Raw genomic sequence first — 13,231 nt, 5'->3', positions numbered from 1 at the left:
TCACTTAAATTTCCCTTTTAAATAACTAACTTCCAAAAGAAGCAGGTGTGCAAGGCAAAACGTGTTTAAGGATGAGGAGATGCTCAACAGGGCTGGAGCAAGGCTGAAGGCAAGGCTGCAGTGCGCGAAGGCAGAGCTCTGCACCATCCGCTGCCACGGCTCCGCAGAGCCCCACACAGGGCCATGGGGCTCAGGAGTCTTCTCCAGCCAGCCTCACAGAGCAAGGTTAGATGGCAACAGAAGAGGGAAATGCAAAGGATCCTTTGAAGAGATATCTGATATACAGGAGGTGTTTAAAGAAATCAATTGACATTCCCTAGGCTTGCACTGATATCCTGCAGCTAGTGGGCCACACGCTCAAAAAACCCAATACATCCAAAAAAAACAGAGAGGTCCACATGAAATGCCAGGTCTGTTTCCAAGAGCCCCAACCTGACCCATCACGCAGGAGAACCAGAGCCCAATGCAGCCTAATACGCCCAACACAGAGGAAAAAACACCTTCTTTCTATTGCAGAGACCTGGCACGGTGTCATGGGATCAGATTCACTAGCTTGGGAAAGACCCTTAAAATCATTGAGTCCAATGACTAACCTAACAGTGCCAAGTGTCGGTACAGTTCAGTGTACTTCCCCCATGCAGCACATAAATCAAGTTGGCCACATCATCCTTTCAAAAATCAACCTATTTTTTTCAAGTTGTTGTCATTCCAACACTTAGAGCACGTTACTCGGACAAGTCACACGTAGTATGTTTGCCAGTCTAGTTACTGTAAAACCGAGCACCAGGGAGGAGGGATGCATTGCATGTAAAGCCACTCCTGGACTTTGATAGTAGTGAATTGTTATCTTTACCCATCTTCCCAGCATATAACTACACTTGGAGCTGGTGCACATTCACCTGTAAAAAATTAAACACTAATGGCAGTGCACTGCTCTCAACCCATCCATAAAACCCCACTGGCATTAATGGGAGTTGCACACAGGGACTGCCAGGACTCCGCGTGCCTGATGCTGCCGATATCTCACTTGCTCCGTTACGACAGCCACAACAGAAATGCTCTTATTGAATGGCACAGAGTACAGCCTTTTCATCAAGCAGAAGTGGAAATCTCTCACGTCACACAAGAAAACTGCAATTTTACAGCGCCAGCTTCCTACTGCCACATACAACACCAAAAAAGGGTGTGATATTTTTCCACCTGGTTTTGCTTGCTTTTTTTTTTTTTCCTATTGTGTTAATATATTAACAGAAATCAGGAAGGAAAATGGTTTGCTTGGCAAACTCTCAATCTTCGCAAGTGACCTGAAAAACATCTACCTACACATGGCAGTAATTGGATGGGTTTAAATAACAAAACATTTTCTTTAATTTGCAGAAAAAACAAAACCCCAATGAGTAGACACACACTTTAAAACCATGCAAACTACAGGTCAATAATTCAAGTACTAGGTGAGCCTATGCACTGATTTAACAGTTAATATTCGCTGAAGAGGTGGCTAAAAGCCTGCTGGAATAATGTCCAATTTTACTGCTTGCTTTCCTAAGACAGTCTATGGTATTTGCACTGTCTTTAGACAGACCTGGAGGTGTATGTTCATTTTTTTTCCACTTGGTTTCTTCTTTGTTATATGGGACTTCAAAAAGAGGCCCAATCCTGTGACAGGGATATTCCTTCCTGATGGCATCTCCCCACCCGTGCCATTTATTTTTGCTTGCACAAGAAGCCTAAGCCCAGAGCCCACTGAGCTGATTAATGGATGACTCCTGCCAATTGATGGACTTTGGATCTATCCCAAGGGAGAAGGCAGGGGAGACTCGGGCCCTACGCGAGTACTTGTCACATGAAAGGGTGACAGAGCAGAGCCAGGGACTGCTTTTGAAATAGTAACTATTGTTATGCTAAAACCAAAATTAAAAGAAAGCGCGATCGCTTATCCCAACAGTTCTAATCCTTTCCATTTCTACATTAACTTGTCCTTGGAATAGAAAGCAATTTGCACAATTAAATAAGACATGTAACAATGCAAGCAATTCCTGTTCATGAGAGCTGCTCATAGCAGGGGGAGGGGAGAAAAAAAAAAAAAAAAAAGAACAGAGAGAGTAAGAGAGGGGAAAAAATAATCTATTTCTTGAGCTAATAACATTAACAACCTCTCCCTGCTAGAAAAGGAGCATGGTCCTTTCAAACCAAGTTACTGTCATACGTTTTCTGAATGTTTGACCTAGTTTTTTTAACCCAAAGTTTGCTCCTCAGTGGTTGGCCCATAACACTCCCAGACCTGCTCTGATCCAGCCGCACGGATGATAAAACTATTGTTTGGAAGCTAATTACTTATTGCACACCTCCATAAAGCTGATCAAAACGCAGCCGAGCTCCCCCCAGGCAGTCACTCGGCGTGTGACCCACCTCCCTCCAGTCGAGCAGGAGCCGCGGCAGCAAACCCTGCCCAAACGGTTCGGTCAGCTCCGGCTACAGTCGGCTGATCCGAATTGGCTGCCTGTAGCTGGTACAACAGCAGCCACTGAATTGATTGTCATACCTTGGGAAAGAGAGGCGAGAGCCAACATGGATTTTCTTTATGCAGAGGTCACACTGGTTGAAATCAAACCACGTTTTTAGGCTCTTCTTGCCCGGATATGGGATGGAAACCATCTCCTCTTCAGGACCCAAACAGGTCTTAAGCTGGACCAAAGGATTTTTCTTAGCCCTGGGTCTGTCTTAATTCTGTATTGGTACGTTTCATATTTCTAGTTACCTTTCAATATGTCTACAGATACCTCTCAGCTGAATTTACATGACATCAAATTCTCATCTGTTACTGTGAGAGTGTTGTTGTGGCCAGCACTACCCAAATGCAAATTAATTCAAATGCAAATTAATCTGAACTCAACCAACAGAGATCAACTAGAGTGTCAACCTTCATTGGCAAGAGCTGCACAAACTCCATAGATCAAACTCACCGTTGGAACTACTGAAAATGTGGTAAATATCTGACCTTTCACAGGCACCACTATTAGAGCAATACAAAGGAGGGAAACTTTAATTTTCCTCGTGTTATTCATATTCCCCTAAGAATTAAGACACAATCTGGACTCAAAGGAGTTCCCTCCCAAACTGCTTCAGGAGAATCAAATATTGGGCTTCTACAAAAAAGTTTTCTTTGCTACTAAGAGAAGTGTTTGCACAAACAGATCATAAGCCCTCATGGCCCAGGCACACATGCTTGTTAATTTTCTTGCCTTCCTCCACTTTGAATTTTGCACTTACACTTTAGTAAGTGGCTTCCTAGATGTCCGACTGGAGCCACACTCAGATCCTCAGAAAGGTCCATGTCCAGGAGCACCTGCTGCTGAAGTCAGCTGAAGCACAGAGCCTGGAATTTGTGTTCATAATATGTGAAAATCCTCTAAGGCCAGCAAGGAATGCTGTAGAGTCATGAGCAGTTTAGACAGGCATGAAGCATCACTGATACAAAAATGCCACCTTCATTCACCTGCTGCAGCCTGTGATGGCTTCAGCTATAGACACACCAGTCTTGGAGGTGCCCAAGCTGAAGCTGGGAACCTGATGCTGAACCCACCGATGTCTTTGGGGTGATCCTGCCTTTCTTCCTGCTGCTTGAACCAGAACGCTTGAGAACCACAGATTTCCCTTAGTAAGAAAATATTCTCCGTTTCTATACCATGTGAACACCAAAGACCACACATACTCTGGATGTTTCCTTTCACAATGGTGTATGTGAGAAGGCATTCCAGCTGTAAAGAATTTTTTTCTGCCTAAGGTAAAAAGTTGTATGTGAAAGCTACCAATTTTGCACAGTCGACAGAAACTAGATTAATGAACAAAACTATATATTGCCTCTTTAAGAGAGCAGATATTAACACGAGTTGAGCATGTGGCGGAAAACAATTCAAGATCACCTTACAGACAAAACAACTAAATCACTGCATCTCACAACCACAAGGCACAAAGCACCATTGAATTGGTACAAAATTGGTTTAACTCATGGTTTACAAAGTTACAGTGCTGAAAATCACTGATACCAGTTCCATAATCCACGAGTTTAGGACGAAAAAATAAACTAGCCCTGTAGAATGACTGAAAAAAACATGGCAAAATACTCTTGAAAACCATCCTGACACTGCAAGGGGCTGGGCAGTTTGCTAAAGTACATCTCAGTGTTTCACCTATGAGCAGACACACATCTGAGCCAGGCTGTGGGTCAAACCAGTACGAATACACCCCAAGCACACTGATACGCACCAGTGGCATTTCAGCATGGCAGGAAACAGCCAGGGCTGCTGCCTTCTGCGCTGCCAGGGCTAACTGAGCCTATTCGCCCACAGAGCTCTGGAGGATGGTCTTGCTGAACCCAACTTCTGCCTTGCAAGCCACTGAGCACCCAAACTCCTGTGCTTGTCCGCTTGCTCTTAATGCAACTTTCAATGTGATGCACAAGTCACAGGTATGCCAACACATTATCCATGCTTGTCTCTAGTGATAGCTGTGAGGTACCACGCCAACAAGAACAACGCTGAGAACACCATATCTTTGTACTGATGCTCAGTAAAAGATGAGAAAAAATACCCCGTTAGAAAGAAACTTTGCCTAGCAATTGGCCACAGGGATAGTGGTAATGACAATATAGGCACGTGGGAAGAGAAGTCACAGAATAATCAGCCCGTTTATTTTCAGTAGTACGTGTCATAGGGTACAGATGGAAAGTACCAAAGTGGTACCCTCCCTGCTTTTCCCACCTGTCCTACTTCAGTGGATGTTCACACAGCTGATGTAAAAGTAGATACAAAATTGCAGGTACATCCATTTTGACCCCAGGAGAATAATTTAACTCTGCTCACTTACCATGTCTAAGTTGCAAAACAATAACAGATCAATAATAAATGGTTTAGTCACAATCTTGGTCTTCCACCATTAGGGTGCCAGATGGATGCTTGATATATTTTCAATACTAAGAGTAACAATAACGAAATACATGCACCTTGCTTGTAACTCACACAGAAATTTTTAAACAAAACCATAGTTATGGGATCGGTATAATTGGCCACGATCATTTTTTTTAACTGAAGTCAGCCTAATACCTTATTTCACTTGCTAATACCACAGTAAGACAGCACAGACACTACAGCCTGACCCCTTTCCCAACTCAGTATGGCAAAAGCTCCTGTTTGACATCTCAAGCTCATTTGACCAAGTGCTAGTTGGCTGTTACTGCACTATTACCTCAATAGGAAGCCAGAAATAGAATTAATTACATTAGCATATGGGACTCATGACGTAACTCTCTCATTTGCTGTTTTTGAGAGGGAAGGAAACTTGAAATAATTACTATCTGACTATAAATTACAATTCACTTCCTTAAGACGAGAAACTTTTCTGAGGGAAAGAACGAAGTCAACGTTTTACCCTGAGGCCAAAAGCAAAGCTGACAGCTTAAACAGACTTTTGAAAGAGCTCATGGATTGCTCAACCTGGAAGCAAAGGCTTAGGAAACCCTCCCTACAGATCTTCTGCATCCTCATAGTTACGTGAGAGCCAGCAGCACAGAATTTGTCTGAAGACCTGCCTGGAAACCAGACACCTAGAATATGAAATTCTGCTAGGTGAAGGACTTTAAAACCAAAGTAAGGCCACAGCTGGAGCAAGACAAACATTCCAAAAGAAATGGCAAAAAAAAACAAACACAAAAGGGCTCTAGACCATCAACTGTCTGCAAAGGATCTGGGATTTCACCATGGACCACTCACAAAAGTACAAACATCAAGTCCTGTGGAAAAGGCATTCAAAGCTTCTGCCTCAAAACTGCTATAAATAAGAACGTAACACATACGAACAGTCTGCAAAACAAGTACGATATTTTCCATCTCTGGCCCGTTTTGCCCCCGTTCCTCATCACTGTCATTTCTAACCCTGAATACACACCTACAACCATAGCTCAGGCAAGAGCAAGAGCTCATCACCCACCTGTACTAAGAAGAGGCTACATTACATGGAAAGGGACAAAGTCAGGCTTTAGCCGTGGTGCCAGACCTTCAACACATCCTCCCCTGGGTCACCTCCCCAGTCACGACGCTGATGATACATTAACAAACCCACAACCCTGGCAACCTCAACCCGGCCACCTGTTCCCAAGCACATGGGAATGCGGTGGTGGGACCATCTCCTGCTTGTGCTGCGGGTACACCAATGACTTCCTGTGCAGCTGGGTGGCACAGGGAAAGAGATGCCAACCATCTGTAAGGGCTGAGCGGGCTGGTACTAATTATCACGTGGGAACAGGATTGTGATCATGGAGCTGGCAGCACCAGCTATTTGCTTGCTCAAGACCCAGGGCAGCGTTCCTCTGCTCTGGTGGCTTCCCAGTGCCACATTCAGCGGGAAGAGTTGTTAAAGTCACTATGAAAGGGTAATCTATTACAAATTACTCATTAATGCAACTGAAAAATCAGTGACATATTACTGGTTATGCCTGTGTCACGCTAGCTCGGCAGCAAGACTCAGTTCACACTGCTGATTTGTTTTGTGCTTATTATAGCAATTTTCTCGACACAACTCACACGTACACAACTTCTTTTCTCCTCTTTGCCCACATGAGCACGTGGGCTTTGGCTTTGCTGTGCTTGAGGGCACGTGTGCTGCCTTCCGAGTAGTCAAACTGTTTTAACACCTTGCAACTAAATACCCAGTTGCAAATTTGAGACCATTTTGCATCCGGTTTTGGCAGGTACTGGGACGTGCTGAGCCTTCCGGCTGTGCCCAGCGGCCATCTGTGCTGGTAACGCTCGGTGGTTTTTGGAAAGTACCCTCAGCAGCCGAATCACCAGGCTTTCCCACCTCCGCCGGCAGCGGGTGGGGGCACAGCCAACTCTACAGGTAAGATCTGCTCTGTCCTGCTCTCATCTGAGCCCACTTCCAAAACCTCCACCACCACAGCATGAATTGCTGGAAGGCCTCTTTGCTGGCTGCAGCCCCTTGGCTCTCCTCCAGAAACAGAAAAAGCTCTAATCATCTTCCTACTAGTTTGGCACCATCAGAGTGTTATTGCTGCTTCTGCATGAGGGGCTTTGTCCGTGGTGGATATTCCCGCTTTAAGCACTCTCATTAAGGAGCCAGGACTTTGTGCAAGATCCTCATGCGCAGCTCCAGAGCCCATGTCCAACACCAGTCTCAGGATGGGCACAGCTGACCAGCGACAAGTCATGGGAACAGTTAGTGTTCCCTATATATTCAGCCCTCCATTTATTCACCTCAGCGATGAGTCTTGGATACAAAAGAATTACGAGAAACGAGGCAAGAACAGGGAGGTAGTTAACTAACGAAGCCGGGAAGGAAACGGAAAGCACAGGTCAGGAGATCAGAAAAGCAACACCGTGGGAGCAAAGAAGCAGCTGCCCAAAGGAGTTCATTCGGGAGTCCTGTACCAGGGTCACAGTAAAAGCTGCAAGAAATTTGCAAAGTTTGGAGCAACAAACAGCTGAACACGCAGCAGAAGTGGGGAGAGAAGAAAGCTCAACTTTTGCATTTATACTCATGGCCACAGGGCAATTGTGGCTCCGTGCCACCAGGCAGGTGGAGGCCACATCTGTCTCAGAACAAGGGGTGGCCAGCAGGCAGAACGATTGGGTAAGATTCAGTAAAAGGCTAAAACTGTCACAAAACCCAAGAAAACTGGAAGACAAGAGCTCCAGAGAAGCCAACCACCAAGATATGTATCAACACATCAATGACAAAAAAACATCGGAAATGTGAGGAAAAAGAGAGGTAACAGAAAGGGACACAGTGCAGACCAAGAGGTGGCCCAAAGTGGTTTATTTAGGTGATGACCTAACTGGCATCTGGAGCTGGACATCCCTCTGCAAGACCAAACCTTCAGGGTTTCACCGCAGGATGCAGCTACACGCCTTTTATCATCGGAGTCAGATTGTTCCTCCGCGGGGAGCAGGAAAGCTCCGCTCTCCAGCTTTGCAATGAGCCACTTCCTTTTTTGTCTTTTTTAGGATCAGAATTTCTTTTCTCTTCCTCCTCCACCTCAAAAAAGCGGATATTTAATAATTTGGATCGGAAGAGTTTGCTATCATGAAGCGATGGGTGGTAGCGGCGCTGCACCTAGTGACATCACTGTCAGTCTGGCCAAGTCTTCATCCCGTCAGGGCTATTCAGTAAAACACAACTAATTATTCTGCCAGATCCTCGACCAGATGACAAATTGATTCACAGTACTAACTAACAGAAGGGAAGGAGGAGAAATTGCACCATTTCCTATGACTGAAACTACATTAACCCGTTACCCCAAGGAAAACTTTGTCACAAGTTTTTACTGCGGCGGTTGAGCTATACGCCAGACGGCTCAAGTGCATCACCAGGAGACCCCGGCGTGGTGCTATGAAAGTTCATACGCAGAACACAGCTTGCATTGATATCCATCAGCATTCAGAGGAGAAAGGTCTTTATCAGAACATCTGCAGAGTATCTCATATATATGTCAGAGGACCTAAAGCTGTTATCAAAAACCGCTAATTACAACTTCACAAATCAAATACCTGTTTTTCTAAGCTGACCTGAGGACGCTGAAAACTAAAAGTAACACAAGGGAAACCGCTGGAAATGAAAGCTTTTACTCAATCTGTCAGTCAGCTCACAAAGCAAACTTTTCCTAGACACTGCAAGAAGTCCATAATTACATCATGGCAAGGGCACAACAGTATGTTGCTTAGTCACTTCAGGAAGACGACTATCAGAAAGCCATTCTTAATAGCATCACTGCCCGGCAATGCGGGCTCCCTTGCTCACTGCAGGGTGGGTACTTTAGATTTCCCTCACTTGAATTTCCTCTTTGAGCAAGTTTCGGTCCCTGCCAGAAGCCTGCAATGCAAACACACCTTTTCACACGTTCCTCTGACAAAAGGTTGGATCCACTCAACACTCTACAGCTATAACAAACTCCCAAACTCTCACAAAACCATTCTTCTCTGGTAGGAGTGACAGATGCGCCCCATTCAAAGCAGTGATTGCTCCTAGATTTTGTGTTTTCCCCCTCTGCTCCAAAGACACGTTAGATACCTTCTCTCCGCCAGACATAACCCTGGGTGGGGAATGTCAAGGTTCAGCATTGCCCAAGCTGTCCTGCACTTGCTCTTTAAATGATGTGACCAAGACTTGTTCACCAAATGCATATGCTCAAAGCATCATTCCCTTTCAAAAACTTGGACACCAGTAAAAGAGCGAGATGGAGGGGAAGAGGACAGGAGAACAAGTAAGAATGTCACACCTATCTGGAACCCTTAAGCCTGTATTTGAGAGGTGAGACCTCCTCCCTCCACTACACGAAGCAACTGAGAAGAGCAAGGAAACAAAGACAAGCAAGAGGTAAAGCAGGTTGGAAAAGAAGAGAAAGAGATATACACCACATACATAACATCATGGATGGAGTATTATTCTTGTGAATCATGGTCCAGAAGAATAATATCCTAAATGGAAGCTACGACACAGTGGGGTAAAACACAGCAGACTGTTATAACTGCACAGAGTAAAGTCCACAAGCGAGCGTCAGAGCCCTCCCAGCTACCTTTGATTCAATGAGTCCTGTGATCTGCTGCTCCGTTCCTCCAAGGGCTACTGATGCAATGTGCCAGATTCCGTGTTTCTTTCCAACTGTTCTGAGTCTCCTGCATCTGATCTCAAAGAAGGGAGCAGAAGACAGCTGGAAGAGAGAAACCAGAATGGCATAGTCCAGCAGCAACCCTTGGAAGAACAAACAACGACAGCCTTGTGAGAGGCACCAATGTCCCCCAGCACGTATGTTTGCATGCGGACACGTATCCACATGTCTTCTAGAAGAAACACACGTCGCTAGTGCATCAGCTCTGGCTGGTCACAGAGCACCAGAGCATCTCCTGACTTAGCGTGATCAGCGCAAGCTGAACAGACCGAGACAGCTCAACAGCACGGCTGTGATCCACAGTCACCAGTGCCAAATGAGTCACGCGTGCTAAACGCAGTCTAAGCTTGGCACCACGCTGCTCCTCCAGTGGTACCTCTACTCCCTGAGCAACTCCACCTACTTTGCAGCACACGAGCAGCTTGCAGCCCGCGCAAGGGAAGCCAGTCAAGGTCTACTCTGTTTAGGCTTGCTTTAAAGCTCCTGTAGATCTAGCTGCAGGTCAAAGAAGGAGGGTAAAACAGCAGGTGAAACAGGAGACTGGAGGAATAAGCTTCTCAGAGAGAACTTAGGTATTTGTGCCAAAAGAGAGGATTAGTTGGGAAAATCAGGAAGTCAACGAAGCAGAGAGCAGCAGGAGGCCACTGCAGATAATAGGGACAGTAGGAGCAATGCTATTGCTCACCAAGGCACGTGAAGGGGAGATAAAAAGGCTTATGCTCTTTCATATGTGCAAAGACTTGAAAGAGGGAGTGAGAAGGTCAGGGAGATGGTGCTGGTGGAGGAAGGGCCATGAGGAAAAAAAAAAGCCTTTGAAAATGAACCATGGAAAAGTGATTAATAAGGGAAGAACTGTCAGGGTTGGTGTTAGGAACTTCTCATTTCCACTAGAAAGAAATAAGACATTGCAACTCACAACCAGATTCGGGGAGGGAAGACCAGGGGCACAGCAAGACGAAGGATGTCATTTAAAGGACAGAAACAGAATTTCAGACAGAGAGCAAATCAGTTAGGATGGTTAGGAATTACACACAGGAGAGGACAGAAAGCAAGTTTAACGGCTCATGGGACGTTTAAGGCAAGACAGCCCAAAGGATCTCTTGCCAGCCTTACTGCAAGGATGAAACGGAAACCATAACATTTTTCCTGACCACAGCTTCCTTTTAACTGATTACTAGAAAGCAGAGGCGCACCACGTCTCTCCAGGACAGCAGTACCACCGCAGGCCCAGTCCCAGCACATGCAGTACCGTTTCTAGAGGGTCCCTCAACTCCGCATCCCTTCTGCCCCACACAAACCTACTGGATTTTTACCACAAATTAGTTCCCTTTTGTAAGTGCCAAGTCATCAAGTGCAGTAACAAAACGAGTACCTGGCGTATCGCAAGTCTGCCTGTTCCCTGAAGAGTTGGTTGGAGGGTGTCCGGTGTCGGTAGACTAGATGTGGTTTATTGTGCTCTTCTTCATATTCCTGTTCTTCGAGCGATAGCAGCGGCTCTACGAAGTAGTCCCCATCGTCAGACTTGAACGTGCCTAGCTGAGAGGGACCAGAGAGGAACAGGTGGTCAGGTTTGGGTAACGACAAACCATGGAGCAGGACTACCCAATAAAATGGGCGGTAACGAAGGAGGTGCACAAATGCCTGGTTCTGCAGCGACCTCTGCGAAGGTATGGGCTGGAGCTACAACTCCCATCACACTCCATTCACCCACACCAGGCTGCACTGCTTCTTGCAGCCATCCCACTGGAACTTGTGGAAAGCAAATTACTCATGTGGGCAGACAGCATGAGAGAAGCGTGTCTGTCAGTCCCTGTCCCTATGCCAGTGACGTTTACCAAGCCACCCTGGCCCAAGGAGAGATGATGCAGCAGCATGCAGGAGGCCTCACCGCAGCCTCATCCTGTTGTGCTGGTTTTCATACAGCAGCTCTCCTTGAGACAGGCTTAAACCCACGTGTAAGGACCAGAGGGAGATGTTCAGCCAGTGAAATCCCTGCTTATGAGAAGACACTAATGCTCCTAGCTGCACGTAACCGTGAACGTAGGGATTTGGCAGGTAGATAAAAGATATCCAAGACAAAGAAAAAAAAAAAAATCCTGCAGCCATCCTAGACTGGGATGCATGACCAGTAACTGGGAGGATGGCCTGCCCAGCCACTCACACATGCATTGGCCTGGGTGAACACTCACCCAGGGGAGCTCCTGCACCAGATGGCGCCCAGCAGAGATCTTCCAGGGGAGCACCTGGGACAGGAACCCCGAGGTGCAGGAAGGCACCTGGGCAGCTGGAAGGGTCAGCCCTGCTGGAAGCTTCTGCTCATCCCTCTGCCAACGTCCCCCCCACACAGAAGGATGCCCACCTTCAGCTCTCCTCGGGCAACGGCCCTGCGCCGGGGTGCAGGGAGCCCCAGTCACCCCTTTGCAGCCCTTGTCGGCACCCCGGGGACACGAGGGTGTCTCTGCCCGGGTTCTGCGCCCGCTGATCTCCCTCGGGGAGGCGCTGGGTGGCAGCTTTGTCCCCCAAAACCCGCGGAGCAGGAGGGGTTCACCCCGCTGCCACAAGCCGACGGAATAATAAAAGCAGGGTAGGAGAAACCTGCGAACAGGGCGAGACAGAGCCGCCAGTCCCATCCCGCAGCCGGGGGGCGGGGGAAAGGGGCCGGCCCATCCCTCTGCCCACCCTCCCTCGCCCTGCTCCTCCTCCTCCTCCTCCGTGCTTCCGCCCCGGCGCGCCGCCGCTGGGCGCCCGGCGGGGCCGGGGCCGGAGCCGGGTCTCGGGTCTCACCATCCCGGAGCAGAGGCTGATGACGGCGGTGTGGCGCGGCCGGGCGTTGACGTGCCCCCGGTAGAAGCAGTGCTTCACGTCGGCGTCGGCCGCCTCGGCGTAGAGGCGCCGCTGGTCGGCGGCGGGCTCTCCCAGGAGGCTGACGGTGAAGAGCGGGGCGATGAAGGCCGAGCTGGCCGTCAGGTTGAAGAGGAACTGCTGCCCGAAGGCCGAGAGCCTGTAGTGCGCCTTGGGGGAGGAGGCGGCGGTGGCCGTCCAGGCGTCGGGGGCAGCGCTGGTGCTCCGCCGCCGCCGCCTGAAGTGGACATCGGTGGGGAAGGGCTCGCCGAACTCATTCACCCGGGTAGGAGTCACGATCTCGTACTCGCTGAGCTTCTCCAGCAGCTTGGCTGCAAGGAAAGAGAAGCACATGCCCCTGAGCGGGGAGGCCGAGTCCCCCCGCGCACCCCCCGGGCGGGCGGCAGCCCAGTAACCCCTCTCCCAGCTCCCCCCCGCCCGAGCACCCCTTACCTTGCCTGGGGTGCAGCTTCTGCCTCCTCGCTCCTGTCCTCAAGCCGTCGATGAAGAGCGTGGTGAGTGCCAGCACCAGCGGCGCCAGCTGCATGGTGCTGCGCGCTGTCCTCGGAGGAGCGCAGCCTTCCCCCGCTCTCCCTGGGCTCTTCTTTTCCTCCTTCTTTTTCCTCCCTTTCCCTTTTCTTTTTTTTTTCCTTCGCCCCCTTTCTCCCCCCCTCCCCGCCCCCCGGTGCGCTGCCGGGGGGAAGGCGCTGG

The 13,231-nt window shown here is 48.3% G+C and overlaps 1 protein-coding gene across 1 annotated transcript in view; it reads right to left on the bottom strand.

Annotated features, from left to right (window-relative positions):
• Positions 1 to 12,995, bottom strand: part of ADAMTS9 (ADAM metallopeptidase with thrombospondin type 1 motif 9) — an 81,236-nt gene extending 68,241 nt beyond the window's left edge. Inside the window, 3 exon segments of the mRNA XM_086618925.1 lie at positions 11,052 to 11,215; positions 12,464 to 12,852; positions 12,974 to 12,995. The gene's annotated coding sequence lies outside the window, so the exon portion shown is untranslated.
• Positions 12,996 to 13,231: the final 236 nt, after the last annotated feature.

Source organism: Tauraco erythrolophus, chromosome 12 (assembly GCF_009769465.1).
Source record: "Tauraco erythrolophus isolate bTauEry1 chromosome 12, bTauEry1.pri, whole genome shotgun sequence".
In the NCBI taxonomy this organism is placed as follows: Eukaryota; Metazoa; Chordata; class Aves; order Musophagiformes; family Musophagidae; genus Tauraco; species Tauraco erythrolophus.
Note: the sequence above shows the minus strand (reverse complement) of the source record. Positions and strands in the feature narration are given on the sequence as shown.